Source organism: Monodelphis domestica, chromosome 4 (genome assembly GCF_027887165.1).
Source record: "Monodelphis domestica isolate mMonDom1 chromosome 4, mMonDom1.pri, whole genome shotgun sequence".
NCBI lineage: Eukaryota > Metazoa > Chordata > Mammalia > Didelphimorphia > Didelphidae > Monodelphis > Monodelphis domestica.
Window position 1 is genome coordinate 210,498,310 of NC_077230.1, and position 23,931 is coordinate 210,522,240.

General features: G+C 36.1%; 1 long non-coding RNA gene across 1 annotated transcript in view; it reads left to right on the forward strand.

The window, feature by feature from the left end:
* Positions 1–20,977, forward strand: part of LOC103106830 (uncharacterized) — a 37,021-nt gene extending 16,044 nt beyond the window's left edge. The window contains exons 2-3 of the long non-coding RNA XR_467771.2: positions 13,134–13,209; positions 20,234–20,977. This is a non-coding gene — a long non-coding RNA (uncharacterized LOC103106830). The remainder of the gene's footprint in view (positions 1–13,133; positions 13,210–20,233) is intronic.
* The last annotated feature ends 2,954 nt before the right edge of the window (positions 20,978–23,931 follow it).

Here is a 23,931-nt window from a genome sequence, read left to right on the forward strand (position 1 = left end):
TCTCCTCTTGATCATATCCAGATTACCTTAGCACATAGATCTTCTATTCCAGATTCCTATATGATATTGATTTTTACAGCAGCAGATTTTCCTTTTGTCACCAAACACATTTCCTTTTGGCTTCGGTCTAGTCACTTCATTCTTTCTAAGCTACTTGTAGTTGCCCTCTACTCCTCTCTTCTTATAAGAACACTTTATAGTATTCCAGAAAAATAAACAACTTTCATATATTTATAAACTATGTTCATTAATACCGATTGAACCTTGACAACTTATGGTCTATATGGTGGCCTAGAATCTTGAGGAGTGAAGTGACCTGGAGAAGATCACACATTTAGTATGTCAGATTTGAAGTCAGATTTTTCCATGGTCATAGCCAGCCTTCTATCTTCTGTTACATTACCTCTCAATATATCAAATTAAACATAAAACTAGACTTTCTTCTATCAATCACCTCATAAGTATATATTAGTGGAATCTCTGGGTTCAAAGATTTAAACATTTTATTTCCTTTAGTATATAATTAAAAATGCTTTTCAAAGTGATTTATAGATTCCTCATTCCCCTATTAATGTACTTGTGTGCCCATCTTCTCTCAAATCCTCCAGAAATGATTTTTCTAATCTTTTCTCACTTTTGCCAACTTCTTGGGTATATGTGTCAGGTGAAATCTTGTTGTTTTGATTTGCATTGCTCCTATTACTGATTTGGATCATTATTTCAGAGAGTTATAAAGATCTTGCTTCTCTTTTTCAAGAGATGGAATGCTGAGTCCCTCCCCCATCCACGCCAAAGGCCAAGTGCTGTGCCCACTCCCTTACCAAGTGCTAGGCATGCAATGTACCCCGAACCCTGTACAGGGCGGGGAGAAAGTGCTCCCACTGAGCTGCTGGGTGGAGGGGCAGGTGGATTGAAGAATGTCCTCAGAATGTAGGAAGGGGGAGGGGAGTGGCCCTAGTGCTCCACACCCCTCCAGCTTTGCTACCTGTCAGCCCACTGTGAGCTCCCATTAGCTGCTGGGCAGAGGGGTGAGGTATGTGAAAAAATGTCCTCAGGGAAGGTGGAAAGGGGGAGGGAAGCAGTCCCATCTGAGTCCCTCTGCCTTTCTAGCAACAAACTCTGGGGGGTGACTGCGTGCCCACAGAGAGTTCTCTGCATGTCATCTTTGGCACCTGCGCCATAGGTTTGCCATCACTATACTAATGCTTTCATGCAATATGTATATTTATATTCCCCGTTTTATGACTCAAGACAGATAACACAAATACAATACAAATCTCATGAAATAAATAAAGTGAAGGATGGTGTGCTTTGATATGCAATCAGATTCCAACAGTTCTTTGTTTGGCTGTGGATAGTGATTTAAAAAAAAATCTCTTAGGGTTATCTAGGAATCTTGTTTTGCTGATAAAAGTTTAGTCTGTCACAGTTGATCATTGTACAATATTTCCGATATTGTTAATACTGTTCTTTTGGTTCTTCTCACTTCACTTTGCATCAGTTGATATGTCTTTCCAAGTTTTTCTGAATTCATCCTAATCATCATTTCTTATGGTGTAATAGTTTTCCATTACAACCATGTAACACAACTTGTTCAGCTATTCCAATTGATGGACACCCCCTCAGTTTCCAAAGTTTTGTGACCACAAAAAGAGCTGCTAAAAATATTTTTTTGTACAAGTAGGCCCTTCCCCCCTCTCTCTGATTCCTTTGAGATACAGATCAAGTATAGGCATAGCTGGGTTCAAAGGGTCTATATAGTTTTATGGCCCATTAGGCATAGTTCCATATTGCTCTCCAGAATGCGTATATTAATACACACTTCCACCAACAGTGCATTAGTGTCTTAATTTTCCTACATACCCTGCAACATTTATTTTTGGTCATATTTTTGGTAATATTAGCCACTCTGACAGGTGTGAGGTGGTATCTCAGAATTGTTTTAATTTGCATTTCTCTAATCAATATGATTTGGAGTATTTCCTTATATGACTATAGTTTTAATTTCACCTGCGAACTGTTTGTTCATAAAATTTGGCCATTTTACAACTGGGGAATGCTCTGTATTCTTATAAATTTGACTCAGTTCTCTAAATATTTGAGAAATAAAGCCTTTGACAGACACATTTGCTTTATGTAGTTTCCCTTTTAATCTTGATTGCACTGATTTTATTCACACAAATACTTTTTAATTTAATGTAATAAAATACCCCATTTCATTTTTCTATATCTTGTTTAGTCATAAATTCTTCCTTTATCCATAAGTTTGACAGGTAAACTTTCTGTGTTCCCCTAATCATCCTTTATTTCTAAATTATGTATCTATTTTAACTTTTTCTTTGTGTATGGTTTGAGATGCCTAGTTTCCTATCATAATGTTTTCCAGTTTTCCCAGCAGTTTTTATCAAATTATAAATTCCTTCCCCAATAGCTTTGATCTTTGGGTTTATCAAGCACTAGGTTACTATGGCCATTAACTACTGTGTGTGTTGATTTACTAAATTATTCTATTGATCCACTACTGTATTTCTTAGCCAGTACCAGACTTTTGCAGAGTATCATTTTATAGTAAAAATGTGAGATCTAGGATGGGTTGGCCTTCTTTCTTCAAATATAGTGTGTATTAACATAAGCATTCTGGAGAGCAATATGGAACTATGCCTAATATGCCTTGATATTCTTGACATTTATTCTTTTTGAGTAATTGTTCTTATTCTAAATGGGTTAATTAATTTAAGTAGAATTATTTTTATTATATTCTCTCAGTCTTTCCATGAACAATTAATATTTTCCCAAGTTTTTAGTCATTTTAATTATTTTTTTGTGTCTATAAAAAGTGTTTTGTAAGTATGTTCATATAGTTATATATGGTTGCTGGGTTTGTTTTGGAAAATACACTCCTAGATATTTTATATTGTCTACAGTTATTTCAAATAGAATTTCCTTTTCTCTTTCTTACTGTTAAACTTTGTGGGTGGCAAATAAAATTGCTGATGATTAATGTGGCTTTGTTTTGTATCCTATAATGCTTGCTAAAGTTGTTAATTGTTTCTACTAGTTTTTGTGTTTATTCTCTGGGATTCCCTATGTATGCCATCATATAATTTGGAAAAAGTGGTAATTTTCTTTGCTCATTACCTATTCTAATTCCTTTATTTTTTTCTGCTTTATCATTGCTCTAGCTTGTGTTTCTAGTATAATATTAAACAGTAGTGGTCATAATAGGCATCACTGCTTCATTCTTGATTTTATTGGGAAGAATTCAAGTTTATGCCCATTACAGATATTGCTTACTGAGAGTTTTAGTTAGATGTCCTTTATTGCTTTAAGGGAAACTCCTTTTATTCCACTGTTTTTATTATTTATTTATTTGTTCATTTATTTATTTGTTTGTTTGTTTGTTTATTTATTTATTTTTAAAACCCTTACCTTCCATCTTGAAGTCAATACTCTGTATTGGCTCCAAGGCAGAAAGCAATGGGGATCAAGTGACTTGCCCAGGGTCACACATCTGGGAAGTGTCTGAGGCCAGATTTGAACCTAGGACTTCTTATCTCTAGGTCTGGCTCTCAATCCACTGGGAGGTAGTCTCTTGTTCTGAATTTGGATCAAATTCAAATCAAAGTTCACAACAATAACATAGTCCCCCCTGAGGAAAATAATAATACATTCCCCCCTGGTGAGGAAACAGAGATGCATGTAGGAATTACACAGGGATACATGGTCAAGTCATAGGGTATATGAATCAAGTATCAATAAACATCAAGGAATCAAAGAAATTAAAATTAAAAAAATAACTTCTGAGTCAGTTAAAAATATAAAAAGAAAACTTGAAAAAAATTCTGGGAAGAAGGAAAAAAATCACAACTAACAACAGGTTCTTGTAGTGATCTATGTCCCATAAGTGTACAAAAAAAGTTATTAATCCAGTTTAGCAGTCTGGACTACAGTAAGTTGTTACATCATGAGAGACAATAGAAAAAGAGAATAGATCTTGAGACAAATGGGAAATAGAGTTTCCTGGTTTAACCCTTTTCTTCATTTTTTCAGGATAATGGAGCCAGAGAAAACAATGTCATATGCTTGATATAGAATATAGTACAAGGAAGTCCTGCATTTAACACATGTTAAACAACTGCATCCTTGAGTCTCACACATGATCAAGTCATTATGCTTTTTGTGTAGAACGTAATCAATCTCCACCGGATTGGTTTGGTTTCCTTCACTTTTTGTGTGCTCATTTGGCACTTTGCAAGTCAAGTTCTGTGCTCCTTTGTAGTCCGTTTGTCCTTGGATTAGACATAGTCATTGAGCAAAAGTTTCATAATAGTTAAATAACTAGTGGCAGGCTGCCATAGTTCAAAGCTTTTTGGGTGTCGTTATTCTTTTTTTTTACATGATAGGTAAACAAATATCTTAGCTTATGCTATTGCAAAAAGTAAAAATAGTTAAAAAATTTATTTTCAATCCTAGTGACATGTGTGTCAAAAGCAAAAAAATTGAGAAACAAAGGAAAAAATCAAATACTGTATGACACATGTAGGAAGAAAATAAAATATTAAAATTGTGTATATTTCACAATTACAAAGGTAAAGTACAGGGACTAGTTTAAAAAAAAAAAGATTCATTTCCTCTTTGACTTACCACGATCCACAGTGCGAGGGCAAATGAGGTAGACAAAGCAATAATACATTTAGGAAAATACAAAAACAAACAGTAAAGGCACAAAATGTTACAAAAGGCACATCAGGTCAATATAGGTCACTAATACAGATTATCTTCTATGAGGAGGTACATGTGTTGCCCTACAAGGCAATTTGTACAAATACAAGGTTCAACAAAATAAAGTCTAACAATATAGTATAAATCCAGCAATAAAGAAGTTCAATCATAATCAATAGTCGAATACAATCAGTGCAAGCAATTATTCACCATTAACAGAATGTACTTATTTTACATGGCTACAATGAATCCATGAGTCCCTCTCTCCAATTTTTGTGGCTGTTGGTGTAGTTAATAGAATCTGGAATGGTCCATCATAAGCAGGTTCAGTTGATCCAGTATGTTTGAAATTCTTTATGTACACACTACCACCTGGCTTTAAATCATGAAGTGAGAAATCAATGGGGCCTGCTTGAACCACAGCTCCAGAGTTGTGGAGTTCTTTCAATTTTGTTTGTAATTGTCTGATATATGTAGCAATTTGTGTGTGTGTGTGTGTGTGTGTGTGTGTGTATATACACACACACACACACATATATATCAACATGTAGCAGGGGCAAATGGTTGTGCCTGAATACATGGATGTCCAAATAACACCTCAAATAGTATTTGGTTAAATGTGTAAATCACCTCTGGGTCTGCTTCTGAGATAAAATAGGGCCAGAGGTAGAATTTCAGGTCACTTTAAATTAGTCTCTGTGCAGAATTTGCCTATCACAGTTTTAAGTTCTTTATTCATTCATTCAACTTGGCCAGAGCTCTGGAGATGATATGGTATATGAAATTTAGGAGTTATCCCCAGACATGAATAAATTTGAGATAACACCGAATCGGTAAAATAAGTTCCTTTATCTGAATCAATACATGCTGGCAGGCCAAAACAAAGAATAATTTCTTTCAAAAGGATCTTAGCAAAAAAATCTGCTGTGGCATGAGCAGTAGGAAATACCTCAGGCTACCTGATCAGTTGATCAACTATGACCAGACAAAAGTCATACTGTCTAGCTTTTTGCATAGAGATAAAGTCAATTTGTAGGTGCTCAAATGGTGTGTAAGCAAGAGGATGTCCATCAAAGGCTTTTCCTTGAAAGACATGTTGATTAAAGGCCTGACAGGCAGGACAAGCTGTACATACTTTGGAGGCAATTGTAGTTATTCCAGGTGCTATCCATACTCTCTTAACAGAGTCTACAATACCTTGGGTGCCAAAATGACCATGTTTATGAATAGAGTGACAAATCTGGTTATAGAAAGCTCTAGGGAATAAGGGTTTGCCAACTGATGATATCCATACTCCATTTATCTGTTTTGCTTTAAATTTCTTCTTCCATTTTTTCACTTCCTTGTCATTATAAGAAAGAGATAGATCCAAATCATCAGTAATTGTTAGTGGCATAATTAATTCAGGGCCTTCTAAGGCAGCTAGTTTGCTGTGATATCTTCTTGGTTATTTCCCCTGGAGACAGGGTCAGTACCACCTGTATTTGCCGAGCAGTAAATGACAGCTATAGCTTTGGGGAACTGGATGGCAGAAAGAAGTTCAGTAATAAGGTTTGCATTGGCAATACATTTTCCAGCTGATGTTAAGAATCCCCTCTGAATCATAGCATACCAACAGCATGACATATGCCAAAGGCATAGTGGGAGTCTATGTAAATTGTGACTCTTTTATCCTTTGCAATAATACATGTCTGTTTAAAAGCTATGAGTTATGCACCCCGTGAGCTTACATTTGAGGGCAAGGAAGCTGATCACATAGTATCAAATTCATTAACTACCTCAGCTCCTGTATCTCCTGTATAGCACACACCATCCCTCATAAATGAAGAACCATCTGTAAATAATATTAAATCTGAATCATCCAAAGGAATGTCTAATAAATTATTACAAGGTTTATCAACAGTGGACACTAAAGGCATACAGTCGTGTAAAGGTTCTCTGGAAATTGCCAAATCAGAGAGCAAGGTTGCAGGATTAAGAACTCCACAGCATTTTAGTGTGATATGTTCATTATTTAATAGGGTTATCTCAACCTAGTAATCATTGGTTTTGCTCTCTTTTCCTTTTATCCACAAATTATTGCAATCTTTACGTTGATTATGTTTACATGATTCTTTTGGGGAAACTGGTTTCCCAATAGGATCACAGCAGGATATATGTATAAATGGAGATTTTGAGCCTTTGGACTTCATCTCCCAGAAATCCCTCAGTTTTTTCCAGGGTTCCATTTTCCTGAGTCCCCACATTTTGTGTGATTGTATTTAAGTGGCTGTAACCCCTCCTGTGCTCTTTTGAACCTGGGACCAGGCTGAAGTCAGGCAGTTCTTGTGCTTTAGTTATTATTAATAACATTTTATAAAATATAATACTTAATTATTGATTATTAACTTTAAAACCCACAGTTTGGCTTACCATGAAGGAATTACAAATTCTCAAAAAAATTTTTTGAGCAGATAGCCTTTCAGTAAAGATTGTAAATTTGCCTGGTCACTGCCCACTACAAGAACTCATGGCAGGGTGTGCCTATGCTGCCCTGCTGCCTGCTGCCTGCTGCTTCCTGCTGTTTCTCCTGTCAATCTGCTTGACCAGCATTCCTCAATGCTTTCCACCCAGCTTGGAGCCTCTTCTTGCCAAGACCAGACCTGCCACAAGAGCCTGCCAAACCCAGCCATTATTTTTCCGCAGAGGGTGACCTACAATAATCTTTCCACCCCAATCCTTTTCCATACTCCACATGTATGTTTCCAACCTGCCATAGCCATTTTTCAGCATAGGGAAAAGAACCGCACACCTAATTTTCAAGCAGATTTTTTTAAGCTGATCCTGGATCTTTACATGGTTGCCAAAAATGTAAAGATTAAAATTAATATTCAGCACTCCAAGTAATATATTTAATAATATTTATTAAATAATCATCTTGAAATATAAGGAAGCAAGGCTAGCAAAAACTCAGAGCTGCTCCTCCCTCCTCCACCATGGAACCATAGAGCATGTGGGCAGAAAACAGAAACTGCAAGCTCCCTCCACATACTGAGATGCACAAACAGGAAAAAGAAAAGGGGATTGTGGGAAATGTAGTCTCCAGCATTCAAGATTCTAAATCAACACAGTCCCTTCCTGACTTTAACACTATGTACTTTTATTTATTTATGAAGTATGGTAAATCATTACTAAAATTGAATAGTTATACTAGATTACCAACTTTTTTATAAAATTATAGCAATAATATAGATAGCTGGTCCTCACACTTGGCTGAACCTTGGAATTCTAAGTTCTGGTCACTCAGTTTTGTGGATCTAGAACTTTGACATTTCACCTGACATGATGGTAATTAACTTTTGGAAAACAGATTCATTATTTAAACTTATAAGAGAGAGTAATTTTTTCACTTTTAAGGAGAGATAAAGCTGGCTAAGAGCTGGGTATGGGTCATTTTTTTTTTTACTAGAAAAGATTGATTTACATAAGAGAAAGTTGCTTTATGAGGGGAATCAGCCCTGGACAAAATTGGGAAGGAGATAAAGCTTGTCCTCACTGTTTTTTTTCCTTCTTTTGTGAAATTTTTCTTTTATCTTAAGCCATCAATGTCTTTATTCTTGCATTTGCTTTCTCTATTTCCAAAATCAAAACCTGCTTCCAGGAAGTTATCTAATTAATTCATATAAATAAAGGTGAGTTATGAGTTTTAGGATATTACTCTCACCAGAGATATTTTTTATTTTACTAGGGAACAAATCACCTTAAGGCAAATTAATTTCATTCTAATTGTGGAATTTCAGGACTAAGTATGCTGGTGAAAATTATTGTTCTGCCCTGCTGAAGTCATTGCTGTGGATAACTGCCTCTTCTAAATAAGCATAAGCCCAGTCCTTGGACTATAGCCCTGATTCTTCCACTAACCATTTATGTGACTTTAGGAGAAGCTTTTCATCTCACTGACTCAATTTCCTTATCTTTTCAATGATCTGGAATAGCTTGGTGAAACAGCTTTCTTTACTTCACAATTGCTCCTTAAAAATACGTAATGAAGGGTACAACATCCCTGGTCTAGTGGTAAAAGTGCCCCATATAGAGTCAGTGGACCTGTGGTCCAATCTTGCCTCAATTATTTCCAAATTTGTGAAAGTTACTTTAACTTTCTTAAGTCTCAGTTTCTTCCATTGCAAAATGAATGTGTTGGGCTTAGATATCCTGAAAGGCAATGATGTGCTGGAGCTAGCTTGTATTAGTTAAGGAGATCTAATTGTTAAATATTCAGTGTAAGCATGTACAATTTAATAATCTGCAAATGCTACAAATCAGGGTTTGGTTTAATGTTTTCTTGATTGTCTAGACATTAAAGTGATGGAGAAAATATTAATAATGCAGATTGAACTTTTGAGAGTGCATTGTTAAATATTTGCAGCTGACCCCTGCTTCAAGGTCACCTCCATCTTAAAGCTATGATACTATGATTCTTGCAAGATGGTGCCATTATCTGCTACTTCATGAGGATTTTAGAGGCCTACTTTAGCAGAAGTTTTTAGTGACTACATTTTCTCTAAGAATATTGATTGCCATATCTTTTAAAGTCTTTTTTGGCTTCTATAATATCTACCACTAAAAATGTTGAGAATAACTATTCTCAGAGAGAGATCAGGTCTTATCTTTCTAGAGGTTTGTCCTAGCCAAATGGTGTTGTAGCTTTTACCTCATACAGTAACTTAAAAGAGCCTTTTATATGTAATTATACACATTTCAGTAATTCTAAACATACAATGTCTGCCAAATTTCTAGTTCAGGTATTTCTACTGCCCATATAGAGTTTAAAAATTATATTCCGTTGTGGTTGAAAAATCTGAAAATTCCTGTAGAGTTTCTTACTGTCCACTATGGGCTTTAAGCATGCAGTATAACTGATATGATTAACCATGAAATAAGAGACATTTAAAATATATGTATTTATAAAAATATGAAAAAAATTATCTACCAATGCACCCTTTCCTTCATCTTAGGACCAAAACAACTATCTGTCTTGTCAACTTGCCAATCCTGGCACTGTTCTTCTACACCTTGGCAAACCTTTTATGCCACCTTTCTATTACAGGCTTTGAGCATTGTAATTCTCAGGAGCACTCACTGATACTAGCTATTCATTGGAAATTTACAATATCCTATAAATAGTGCTTACTCAAATTTTAGAGTTGAGAGGAACGATGGTGATTACAAAACCCAACAGGACTCCAATAGGAAGCTCAAAAAGTATCATTGGGAATGTTAAACAAGGATACAGCTACTTCATAGAATGAGGCTGATTCTCTGAATAATATTAGGAGAGGTCAGTACTACAGCTGCACATTTGATGAGCAGCTGTGTGAACTACTGTGAACAATGGACAGTCTGATTGGCACTGGACCCAGCAGTGCCAACGATCAGCAAAGCAGGATTTTTTTTTTTCAAAGAATGGGACAGTGTTGTGGACACACTATCATTTGGGGAGCTGAAAGAGGGTAAGAAGAGATAGTAGAATCTCAAGCTCATATAGAGATTCGGAGATGAAATTAGAACAGAAAATGCTGAAGACCACAATGATGGTAACCTAGGAAAATAATCTCTTCATGGACACTGAAAGAAGACCAATCTTTTCGTATTAAAACTCTGAATATGAGCTTTCTCTAGAAGAAAGATGAAGGAATGTATAAAGTTCCTTTCCTTTAGGCAGGAATATACTTGAATATTTTCTGCCTTAGGATGCACTCTGGACTGTCACAAGCCTTCATGACATGATGAAATTATACATTGGGGAAGGAAGGTAGTAAAGAGGTGATTTGTTATACATAATATTAGGAAAAAGTGAATCAAGGCATTGACAAAGGCATGTCTGTTTTCTTATTGCTTAAGTGTTATATAGTAATTCATTTATTTGGGTTGAAAATTTTTATCTGGATGAAAAAAAAAAACCCTCCATGGCCCAAATCATCAATCGATTTTATTATTATAAAACTCAGTGGGGACATGATTTGTAGTTGTTGCTCAGTCATTTAATCAGTCACCAAATATCTCTGAATCCCTTGCCTATGCACTAGGATCTGAGGCACTGATGAGAAATTAAAATAGTCCCCATGTTCAAGAAACTTATATTCTAATGAAATATCCAAAAGTGACATTTGTTGTAAGGGTTTACTTTATAATAATTTAGTGAGTTTAGTTTTGCATTGCTATGACTGCCACTTCGAGTTACATCACTACTGCCATAATTTTCTCTCTCCATTCTTAAGGCATTGACAACTTATACAAAATAATTTAAAATATTTTCCCAAAGGCATTCCGTCTGGAACAAGAGTCAAGCTGTAAAGTAGCTCTCCAGAAAAGCTTGTACATTTCTTTAGAAATTAAAGTACAGACATCATTTCTTTGTGTCTGGGTTAGAAGAATGTAAACTCCTTGAAGACAGGAGCTATTTTGCATTCATGTGTTTAACCTAGAAAAGTGACCTGTACAAAGAAAAGAAGGGGACTGTAATTTCATTGGTATGAGGAATTCCTAAAAAGGAAACTCCCTCTATTGCTCCTGGAGAACTGCATAGAAAAAAGGAGGGTTTAATCATAATTTTTAAAAATCTCATATTTAAATAGAATTTGAAGGCTTGCAAAACACTGTACATATTTTGCCTTATGGTAAGCCTGGAAGGTAGGTATTTTTTTTTATCTCAGTTTTAAAGATAAAGAATCTAGGGCTCCAAGATGTAGCTTGCCTTAGGTCACATAGTCAGTATGTGGAAGGGACAATAAGTGAACATAGGTCTTCCTGACTCTGGGGGCACTTCCTCTCTTAAATACTTAATATATCTGTAAATATTTAATATATGTTTGCCAAGTGTGGCAAAGACAAACATGTAAAGACTTTCCATGGCAGAATGGGCACATGGAAATAATTAATTCCAACAGCCATGAAGACAGCTGAAGCAGGCACTATGGAGGGTGGTCTAACATAGTGATGACGAACCTATGTCATGGGTGCCTAAGATGGCACACAGAACACTCTTTGTGAGCACACTGGTCACTATCCTCCCCAACCCCCTGCCCCCAGAGTTTGTTACTAGAAAGGCAGAGGGATTCTGGTGGAGCTGTTCCCCTCCCCCTCTCCTTTATGCCTGACACCATTTTTCCTTTGCCCAGCAGCCCAATGGGAGTGCACAGTGGGTAAGGTGGAGACTCACAGGGAGCAAAGATGGAGGGAAGCAGAGTGCTCTGGACACTCTCTTCCCCCTCTCCATGTACCTCTCATCATCTGCAGCCCAATGAAAATGCTTCTTCCCTCCCTTGTCTGGGGTAAATGTGGGGTAGTGTATGGCACTCAGTCTCTGGGGAGGGGGCTGGCATGGCACTCAGTCCAGGGGGTGGGGCCTGACACTCCATCTCTGAAAGGTTCAGCATCACTGGTCTAACAGCTAAGATGCTAAAACATCTGCTGCATCTCATGACATCACCAGTCATCCTAACTTCTGTACTGCTACTGACTTTGTTGACTCTAGAAGAAAGGGCATGACTGACAACCTTGTGCAACTCTGCCTCACTTAAATTCAATTAATCCAATTAATGCACCCAGTGATGTCATTGGGCCTCTGAAATTGAAGGACAAACACCACCAACACCAACTGGATAATTGTACAGATGAATTGAATTAAATTCATCTTCATGAATCTAACAACAGTCTTAACTGTCAACTAAAAGAGCCATTTTGCAGATTTTCCAAGTGTGGCAAAAAAAAAAAGAAAGGTCATATGTAGCTGAGGATGTGCTGATATATGTTTAGTAACAAGTTCTCTGGAGGAAGAATGATTATATGACACACTTGAATAGCAAAATTTTGTTATTAATATTTTATTTATAATTTTATTAAGTCTAGAAATTAACAGTACAATAAATTAAGCCCTTAGCATTTTTCTAACAAGGTCTGAATGTTTATACTGAAATTTTAACAATTGGCTTTTGTGAGTTGGTACATGCCAGCTCCAGCACACACTTGTGTATGAACAGCTACATGAACTGTTGGCACATACTAGCTTTACTAGCTTCACTAAGATTTGCTTCGTTTTTCAATAGACAATATCAATCCATCCTCTCTCTCTGTCTCTTAGTCTCTGTCTCGGTCTTGATCTCTCTCTCTCTCTCTGTCTCTGTCTCTGTCTCTCCCCCTCCCCTGACTTCCTTTACCCTATTAAAACTGATCCACTTTCCCCAAACCTGAAAATGGTCATCAATTCACTAGGGGTAGCTAGAATTATGTATGTGTTGAGAATTAAAAAGTAAAATTCTATTTCAAGTTAGAAAATGTAACATAGTTACCTTTCTCTTTCAAATGATCTTTGAAAATATTTCTTGCATGAACAAAATTCATCTCTCTCTTTTCTCATATATCTTTTTCCACAGGGGAATTTTCTCAGCTCTGGATTACTATTTCTTCTTCTCTGGTGACAGTCTCCATCTCATTTCAATAGAACTTGAGGTAATGACTCTAGATAGTTCCTTGGTCCTTTAAACTTTTTTATTAACTTCCATCTAAATATGTAGTTTTCATGCCTTACAATATACTCTTAATAGTGTGCCTATGTTTAGGTAACAATCTTGTAATTATTATGTCTCCCATTGCAGTATGTATAAATATGCATTTAGGTGATTAAACCAATGAAATATTTCTTTTTATGTTTGTATTTGGGAGCAACATTTGATCCTATCCTTTACTATTGAAAATTTGCTCTATTTTTTTCTGTTGTTCCCAAGAGAAAGAATGGAAAGAATGGTAGAATTCAGATCAGAAAAGACTGAATTTGAGTCCTGTCTCAGGTATGAAGTATGTGTGGCCCTGGATAAGTAATTTAACTGCTCTCAGCCTCAGATTACAACTCTATAAAAATGGTGGGTTAGAACTGAAGTTGTCATAAAGAACAAATAAGGTGATAAGTAAACTGCTTTGCAAACCTTTTAGTCTTACACAAATTCTATCATCTCATCATCACCACTCTTTTCTTGATTCACAACAATGTACAGTGTAGTATATTATTTCATCTGTCTTTAAAGTATTCAGCTGAATAGTTGTGTATATTGATTTAGTGAAATTCTATTTGCAGCATTATAGGAAAGCATTCTCAAGTGTAGTTGCAACTGGGAATTATCTTGTTAGATGTCGAGGAATGGAAGGCTCCTGATACAAGATGAGAAACAGTAAAGCTAGTGTGGAGGATGCATATACTTGGACCTCAGACATATTTCTTTTTCCTACATGTAGTGGCTGGTGCTATCACACTAGATTGAGGGATTTAGAAATATAGTCCAATCTTAGGTAGCACTCTCAAGATTGTACTTTGGTTAGAGGGTGGTCATATAATATTAACAATAAAAGGGACCTTGACGATCATTGAGTCCAGGACCCTTATTTGACAAATGAGAAAACCAAAAGATAAAGAGATGAAGTGATTTCCCCAAAGCTGCACAGATAGCTAATGCTAAAATCCAAACTAGGACTCAGACATTTTAAATCCCCAGCTCATGGTCTTTTCATATTGCCAAATTGCCTTGATGCTGAATTTTTGGGAAAAAATGAGAAGAATGAGTCAGCCTTATAATTGAACCAGCACTTTGATTGAAAAGATTCAATATATTTTGAATTCTTTTGATAAAAGCAATAAACTGGCTCAACAAATGCAATAATCATGCACTAGGCAATATAAACGAATCAGTGAGCAAGGAGCTTACAATACAAAGATTAAAATAACATAGTCCCTAATCTCAAGGGACTTTGGTATTTGGCAGAAGAGATGGCTAAATTCTATTGATACTGATTGGTTTCAACAGTCAACTTTCAATGTTCTGTGTGTATTAAAAGTTTTAGATAAGTGAAATTCACAGACAGAGCAGTCCTCCAAAGCAGCCATCCCTGGTCTGGAAGGTCTTTTTTTTTTCTTTTCCTGTGACAATTATAAATTTATTTATACCGGAAAAAATTAACTAGATGATCTCTAGCATCTCTTCCATCTTGATATCTATGGGTGGTTAATTTCATAACAGTGATTATATTGGTATAAGAAGAGACAAAAATGAATAGTAAAAGTTGTCAATAGTCCATTATCAGAATGATAAAGCAAGCAAAAATATCAACAGTGAGGATGTCAGATGTAAAATGCTAATGTGATACACTATAATTAATAGCTATGTGAATAGAATTAGGGGAAAACCAAAAAAACTATAAAACTTTTCAATTAATTCTAGTGGGCAAAAAGACACAAAATTTGTTCATTATATTATATATATCCCAACAGGAAGAGAAATGAAAGATAATAAAGTCTAATCTCTATTTTGCTATTGAAGGATCTGAGTCCCAGAGAATGGCAAAGCTAAGATCTAAACATAGGTCTTCTGGCTCTACCTTCAGCTTCGACAACAGTGTATTCATTATATTATCTCCTGACATGTCATGAAGATATTCGATATATTCAAAATAGAAAAAAATTATATATGAGGCATTTTAAGGTGACAATGAAATAAAAGTTGAATTAAATTTCAGTAATGACCAGAAGTTATAAAACAACATTGAATGAAAAATAATCAACTGAACACTTATGGTGAAAAAAATAGACAATTATGGCATATTAAGAAAAGATAATGGCAAAAGTATTATTACATATGTATGTAAAAGTTGAATACCTGCCTACAAGGCATAGGGAAACTGGCAGCATAGTATAAAGAGCACTGGGACTAGAGTTAGGAAGATGAGTTTAAAGATAAAGTTTAAAGATGAGCCTCAGATACTACCGAGTTATGTGACCTTGGGAATATCACTGAACATTTGTTTTTCTTAACTGTAAAATGGCCATAATAATACTAGTTACCTTGCAGGGTTGTTATATGGCTTATATTTTAAAAAGCACCTAATGTAGAACCTGGCACATAAGAATTGCTATACAAATGCTGAACCCCTTCTCCTCCTGTAAATCTGACAACAAATTTATAGCTATAGTTTCAAAAGGTAATATTTAGTATCACAAAGTTCAAGTTTAATGCATTTATTTCCTTTATTTTTGTCATTTTGTTATTTTTCCAGCTTATTATTATTATTTTTTTACTTTGGACTTTATATTGGAGTTGGGCTTTACTCATCCCTGGGGCTTGGAAGAATATTTGACCAAGTCTTTTATGATCTTTTGCTGCTGTCACAGTGATAAGGGCCTCAAAATTTTCAGTGCCTTCAGTGTGGTGTTATCTAAGAATTGGTCTTCTCATTGACCTCTTGGTCTATGCTCCGGTCTTTACCCTGATAAGGTTCATTCATGACCATAGCTGCTCTTCTTTCTGCCTTGGAACTGTGATAAAGAACTGGGCAATGGGAGCCAGATGGCACCTGCTTTTGCCCTCTGGGATAGTGCAATGGTTGCCTGGGATTTCTATTTACACTTCCTTTACCATTGCTGGGCTCTGCGCCATTCTTTGTTGTTACTACTGCTACCACGACAGCCATGTTTCTGGTCAGCCTCTGCGCTAGTGTTCATAGACCTTTTTTTCAGTCTTCCTAAGCAGCCTTGAGCAGGAAAATTAACTTACTGTGAATTTTAATTGGCTTCCCTGACTACAATTTGGTGAGACACATTTTTTTTTTCAGAAGTGTTGGGGAGCTTGAAAATGCTACTTCCACTCTGTCATTTTGATTCAACCCTCTATACATAGTGCTTTAAGGTTCCAGAGCACCTTATAAATTTCATCTAGTTTCATCTTTACAATAATACTGGGAGATAGGTGCTGTTTTTATTTTCATTTTACAAATCAGGGATCTGAGACAGAAGTTGTGTCTGAGGCAGGGTTGGAACTCAAGTCTTCGGAGTGCTAGCTGAGTTAACACTCTATCCACTGTGCCATCTAACAATAGTCTAAAGAAACTTTTCTTTTTTTAAACAAAGTGATCATAAATTCAGAGCAGAATTATACAGAATAGATTGTAACAACTTCTCTTGACTGTAGAAAGAAAGCAAGTTATTTCTGATCTGTAATCATTTATCCAGGGCTCTGTTTTGCTGCCAATCTCTTGTCTTTTTCTTTAGCAATGGTGAGATGAATATCTATTCCTCAGGGCAGAGAGATATTCAAGATTTGTTAACTTCTCAATAAGAAAAAAATGTTTAAAAACCTTGTAGCAGAGCACTTCTCTTTGGTTTCTGATACATGGATGACATCAAAAGAGCTGTTATCTTTCACAGTTTGTGAGAATATCATTTTGACCCAAATTAGATCACTGTCACAGGTTATCAGTATAAAACTTGATGAAAACAGTTATATTTCTGGGCTTTAAATCACAATGAATGACATCATTCCTCCCTTTTAGAGAATAAAAGTATATGGCTGGTATGTTCATCATGGGTCACCGGATGAGGGAAGCCTTTTGTGCTCATGATCTTTCTTTGCATTATTTATACTTTTACTAATCAGCTGATGCAATATAAAGAAAATTTGTCATGCTATATAAAGCAAAATTCACTTGCTTCCTTGTCTTAATGCTGAAGACATCTGTAAAGCTGGAATGATATATAATGTCAAAATCTACCTTACCATCAATCTCTATGTATCTCCGCATGTAGATCTTTACCTCATCTCATGTCAGGGCACAGTTCAATCTGTTTCTATAGAAATGATGAATTGGAAAAACTTATTCAGCTTGTGGAGCCTATTTGTGGTCTGGGTACAAAATTCCCTACCAATCTTACTATCCACCAATACTTTGAAGCTGTTACATGTTTCAGTTTCTTCCTCAGACCAAGAGACATTTATCTGTTGAGGATTTAATCAATGGCATCACAGACAGCAACATCTATTAAATTCTTATGAATCTTCCAACACCAGAGGTCTCAGATTGGCCACTTTTAGAGACCAGCCCTGCTCTGCTGCCCGGACAGAAATAAGGCCTGGTTAATATAGAAAACCATGGAGGCAGGCATTCTGGAACTTAATATTGACATCCAAGAACTAGATCTCTGGTAGGGATTGAGATAGCAGAAGGAAGACAAAAGAGTCATTTGGAAATTCCCATGTGCTACTGGTGTGTAAGTGGATTTAAATAGTTCAATCATTTTGAAATTATGTGAGAAAAGTGAATGAATTTTCCATACTCTTTGACACTACTAAGAATATGTCCTTAGGAAATCAAGGACTGTTAATGGTAAATTTTAGGGTTGAGGCAGAATATATTATTTAGTGGTCTCCAGGGATTTAAATTCTAAACAAAAGTCCAACACATAGTAAAATATTCATAACAGCATTTTTTGTGATGAATGGCAAAGATATTTTTAGTACCAATTTTAAATAGATTTTATTCTCTAGGATAAGAATTGCATTTCTACTGTTTACACTACTGAGAAAGCCAATGTTTTCACTTCACTCCCTCTGTACATATTTAAGTATTCAGAATGCCCATTTTCACAGAGTAGCTTAAATGTTACTTTTAAACTGCTACTACCTTGGCTACAAATTTGAGTCCTTCAATTTTTGGAAAACTGTGTGGGATGCTCTTTATTTTGGTGTTTAGTTGACTTCTTCACTGTTGGTTTCAGAAGAAGCATTTCAGGATGGGGTTGCTCCATCCCCTGAGACCCACCAGGAATACCTCCTGGCATGTCCCCTAAACTCTTGTAAAGCTTAGTAACTATTAGACCTTATCCATTTCTTCATGTCAATGGTCAGTTTCTTTTTGGAAATTTGGTTTTATCCAACTGCATGGTTATTTTGTTATGTTTGTCAAGCATCTTCTGTTTCTCTCCATTACCAATGTCACCTTGAAGTTTCTCATCCTCTACAGTATCCTTTACGGTGAAAACATTTGACTCAAGAGAGTTGTTGGAAAATACCTTTTCTCTCTGCTTCTAATCTTCAGCCTTGTATTTCTTGGCCACCTCAGCCATATGCTTAATGTCTTTGGAATGTGCCTTTGCTTAGGCAGCCATTATCATTGGTGATGGTGATCTTATTCTCCTTGTCTGTGCTCTTATTCACAGAAGAAACACTGAGCAGACCATTTGAGTCATTGTCAAATGTTTCTTCAATTTAAGGAACCCACCTGGAGGTAAGGGGTATTCCTGTGAACTCAAACTTGCCAAGTAGGTCTTTGTCATTGTTATTCTTTGTCATTGCTCTCTCACTTTCATAAACCTGAAAAAGTACCCTAAGCTGGTTGTCCAAGTAGGTAGCACAGGTTTGCTTGGTGTGGGTGTTGATATTGTGGTTTCAATACAAAGAGAAAGAGGAAATATACCCACGAACAGCAAGTTCTGAGCATTCTTAGATTTATACTCAGGCAAGATGGAAGCATGGACAGCTGCATCATAAGGCAATAAATAACCTCATTAGAACTGTTGTTGAGATGGTGTTCAGCTCCTTGCCATTGGAGAAATTGTACAGAATTTTTTGCATTTCAAGGATCTGAGTGGAACTACCCACTAAAATGATATCATGAATCTGTGATTTATCTACTTTGGTATCTCTTAAGGTCTTTTCCTTTTTTAAAAAAAGGTAATTGATTAATTTGTTTATTTGTGGCATTTAATCTATTAAGATACTCAGTTAATTCCTGTCCTTCTCTTCTCTCCCCATTAGAGAAAGTATCATTTCTGCTGCCTTGGGGGGGCTCTTTATTTGAATGACTTCTGTCCCCTCGGAGTCCTGGGTTCAAGGCCTGCCACCCCACCTCCAGGCTGACAGGTCTGAGCCTTGGGGGTCCCGAGCTTTCGTCCTCTTGTTGGAACAGTGGGTGTGGGGGCCTTCGGCTTCCCTGTGATGAGGTCTTCAGGAAGTAAACAATAAAAAACAAACTAGAAAAAAAATGTATATATATATGTATTATATATAATGTATATATAACAACTATGCCTTAATTCTATTTATCAGTTCTTACTCTGAAAGAAGACATACACAAATAATTTTTCAAATTTCTGTTGCTGTATATAATATTCTCTTTGTTCTGCTTGTTTCACTCTTTATCATTTCATGTAGGTTTTTCCATTTTTTTCAAAATTAATCTGTTTGACATTTCTTATGGTGCAGTAGTATTCCATTACAATCATATGTCAAAACTTGTTTAGCAATTTCCCAGTAGATGAACATCCCTACAATTTCCAGTTCTTTGCTACCACAAAGAAAGCTTTTAAAAATATTTTAGAATATATAGGTTCTTTTCCTTTTTCCTTGAACACCTTAGGAAATAAATCTAATAGTGGTGTTGTTGGGTCAGGAGGTATTCGGAGTTTTATTCCTCTTTGAGTATGATTCCAGATTGCTTTCTAATATGGATGATTTAATTTATAATTTCACCAACAATGTATGTGCATCTATTTTTCCACATCCACTCCAATATTTGTCATTTTTGCCCTTTTAGCATTTTGGTCAATCTAATAGGTGTGAGGATATATCTCAGTTGTTTTATTTCACATTTCTTTAATCAATAATGATTTAGAGCTTTGATTTCTTTACCTCAAACCCATTTACATCTTTTTTAGGGTCATTTCTAAAGAGTCCAGTATGACAAGGAAGAGGTAAGCATTCAGTTCTTCAAAACAAGCATGAGTGAAAGAGGTATAGAACTTAATATCTTCAGAGAGGCAATCAGTCTTCATACTGGCTTGGGTACTGGAAGAGGGGATATGCTTTGCAAATTCACAAGAGGTACATAGATGGCCTACAGCCATCTTATTCTCACTGATGTCCTTCTTGAGTTTTCACTTGAACTCAACAATGAAATGGTTAAATATATGGCTGTCAAAGTCCTGGCCAAGTGAATATTCTCAGCTATGGATTTTATTTCAAAGATGGCATCTTCAGTGGTATGAATGGAGACATCAAAAGTGTTACTTCTAAAGTCAAAGTGCCGCCCATTTCTCAGCACCAACCTTTTTGTCCAAGTTATAAGGAACAACAGTAGCAGTCATCTCACTGATGATTTGGAGCACATTGAGACCAGCAATGATTCAAGCATGTTTGATCACCTGATGTTGTGAATTGTTAATGTAAGCTGGTGATGTGATGACAGCATTGGTGATAGTCTTCCCACAGTAAACTTCAGCAATCTCTTTCAGCTTGGTCAGGGCAATATAAATTTATGTGTTTATTTTTGTACTCCACTTTGATCTTGGACATGCCTGTGTCATTTCCCATCATGAAAGACTAAGGTTCCATGTTTGACTGTACAATGGTATCATCGAATCTGTGACCAATCAAATGTTTGGCATTAAAGACTGTTTTGCTGGGCTACATTGCACTTTAATTCTTTGCAGCATCATTGATGATTCCATGTCAGTGAAAGCAATTTTGCTTAGGGTGGTCCTGTTCCCTTGATCATTAACAATGATTTCCACTTTCCCATGTGGGAAGACTCCCACACAGGAGTAATATCAATGCCAACTATGGGTCATTTTGACATGGTTACTGAGATGTTGGGGGCTCATAGCTGACTGCTGTGGAGCAAGTAGGGCTGCTGCTGCACTAAGTAGATATGATATCAAAGATCTTGAAATGAATGAATGAAGCATTCATTAAAAACTTATCATGTGCACAGTAGTGTACTAAGCACTAGGAATACAAATGGAAAACTAGACAATCACTTACTTTCAAGGAGGTCACACTCTAATGGGGAGACAATATATATATATATATATATATGTATATATATATATATACATATATATATATATGTATGTATGTATGCACAGATTCAGCTGCAAGCCAGACGAGAAAGCCTCATGATATTTTGGGCACAGAAGCTAAGCAGACAGTAATGGCTTTTCTTTAAAGTTATTGCCCCTGATAAAACCATGTCAGTTTCTGATAGTGAATCACTCAGGACTTTTATAACAATAAATTCCTTTTCTAGGTCTTTACTAGCTGTGACTCTTGAACATGGATGAGTGGTTTCCAGAGTAAATGTCTGTAGGGATTTTTTTCTAGGAATGATGACTGGAAGAATAGCTATTCTAAGAACTCCTGGGTTCATGGTCCTGGGCTGTCTCCATTAAGAGCTGAAGGAATATGGTGATCAAGATGGTAATGGAGGTGGTGGTGATGGTTTGATTTGCTTTATACATGCTGCCTCTTATCTCTTCCCCAATATGCCTTGCTTCTTTAACTAGGCTTGTTTGCCTACCTTGTATGTGGTATTGCTAGGCAATTGGAGGGGGTAGGGTATATTAATGCTGACTAGGGAATAGCTAAAATAACCTGATATATGAGAAAAATATTTGTACAATTCTTAGAACAATGTCTGGCACATAGGATGTGTTTAATACATGCTTGATTTTTCTTTCCCATATGAAAAGATGTTGGAATATTATTCCAGTGAGAAATGATGAACATAAGGCATTCAGAGAAATATGTGAAGAATTGTGTCAACTTATGTTAATCAAAATAAGCTGAACCAAAACCACATTAGATAGATAATTTATTAAACATTTACTACATACCACTCACTGAACTAAATGTTTTGGATTAAAAAGCAACAAAATAAGACAGCTTATTCTCTAAAGAAACTTATATTTTAAAAGAAGTTGAGAAAATTTAAAAGTATATTGAAAGGGAGCATAGAATAAGGGGATAATGATTTCTGCATGGGGACAAAGCAAATGGTAAAGAGGTAAAACAGACTAGAAAGTGTCTTGGAACACAAATGAGCAGCATGACTGGAACTTCATGAGACAATGGCAATCCCAGACAGGGACTCATCAATCAGAGATCAGTCATCCTCTGAAGGAGAAGAGAACTGGTAGGGAAGTGTAGCCATAAAGGAGTTCACATGATGTACGATGACTACAGCAATAAGAAGGAAAAGAAGACTAAAAGAAAATCAAGCTTTGCATAAATGACAAGCCAGAAATGGCCCTAGAGAACATGTAATGAACCATAACATTATTCTTATGGTGGTAGAGTGGATGAGATGACTGGAACACAATGATCTTTTTCTCTATATTGGGTGTTTTCAATAAACTGTTTTCTCTGTCATGAGGAAGGATTTAATTTAGGTGGAGGAGAGTGGGAGAAGAGAGGGTTTTTTTATATAATAGAAAGGATAACAGTAATGTAGTAACAAAAGGCATTAAGAAAACTTTATTGATATAAAAAAAAGGAAGCTCCTCCATATCATCAGATTTGACAAAACTGAATTTATATATATATATGTATATATATATATATATATATATAAAATCATTTTTGTTCATATATGAAATCTGCCCACAAACAACTGAGAGGTTAATTTTCTTCTTTTTACTTCACATTTGAATGTTTGAATGTGATATAATGGAAGATTTTGAGGCTGAATTTGAACATGGGTCTTCCTGACTCAATGTCCAGGGATCCTGAGCAATAGCTGCCTCCAGCTATAAGTTGCAGTGCGTGTTTTCTGGAAAGTTGAGAAGGCTTGAAATGATAAAATAAAGCATATGCCTTCTAGTCCCTTTCTTAACCCTAGGCCTCTATATTTCTGAAGTGGCACTCATGTTAATCGCTAAGCCCTTTTCTCTCTCCAGAGTCAAGTGTATGCTCCACCAACATCCACTCTGCTGGTGGCTGGGAAAAAGGCCAGCAAAGCCATGGGTGACACACTTCCTTCCTCAATGCCAGTGATCACATTGATTAGTAGTTTCTCTGTGGGAGATGGGGGACAGATGCTTTGTTCTAATTACAGTTTTAGCACCTTCCACCACACATACTCTGCTGTATAGGGTTCCTTACAGCTTTGGCAGATGCTTATTGCTAGTTGCAGGCATTGAACTCCATATTGAAAGTAAAGTACTATAATCTCCCCGGAACCAAAAAGTGGAGATAGAAACTGGATGGTGTTGTCTGACACCTAGAGGGAGGGGAGACAAACAGTTATAATTCCCTTTTTCCAACAGAGAAACTAAAGCATTTCAATTCAATTTGTTTCTGATATTTTTATGGTCTGATGAGACTATTCTATTGTCCATGCAGATCACAACTCTTCCAGTCCCCCTCATGATGTGTATTTCTTAATCAGTCCTTTTACAAGTTCCCAACAATGGAGGGATTACCAGAGAGGAGCAAGTATGACTATGGTGTACCTTGATATTATACCATTAGAGACAATTAAAGGATCCAAGGATGTTTGACCTGAGGAAAAGAAGATTTAGAGGGTACTTAAATTTGAAGGGATATAATTTGAAAGAGAAATTAGTTCTGTTTTGAT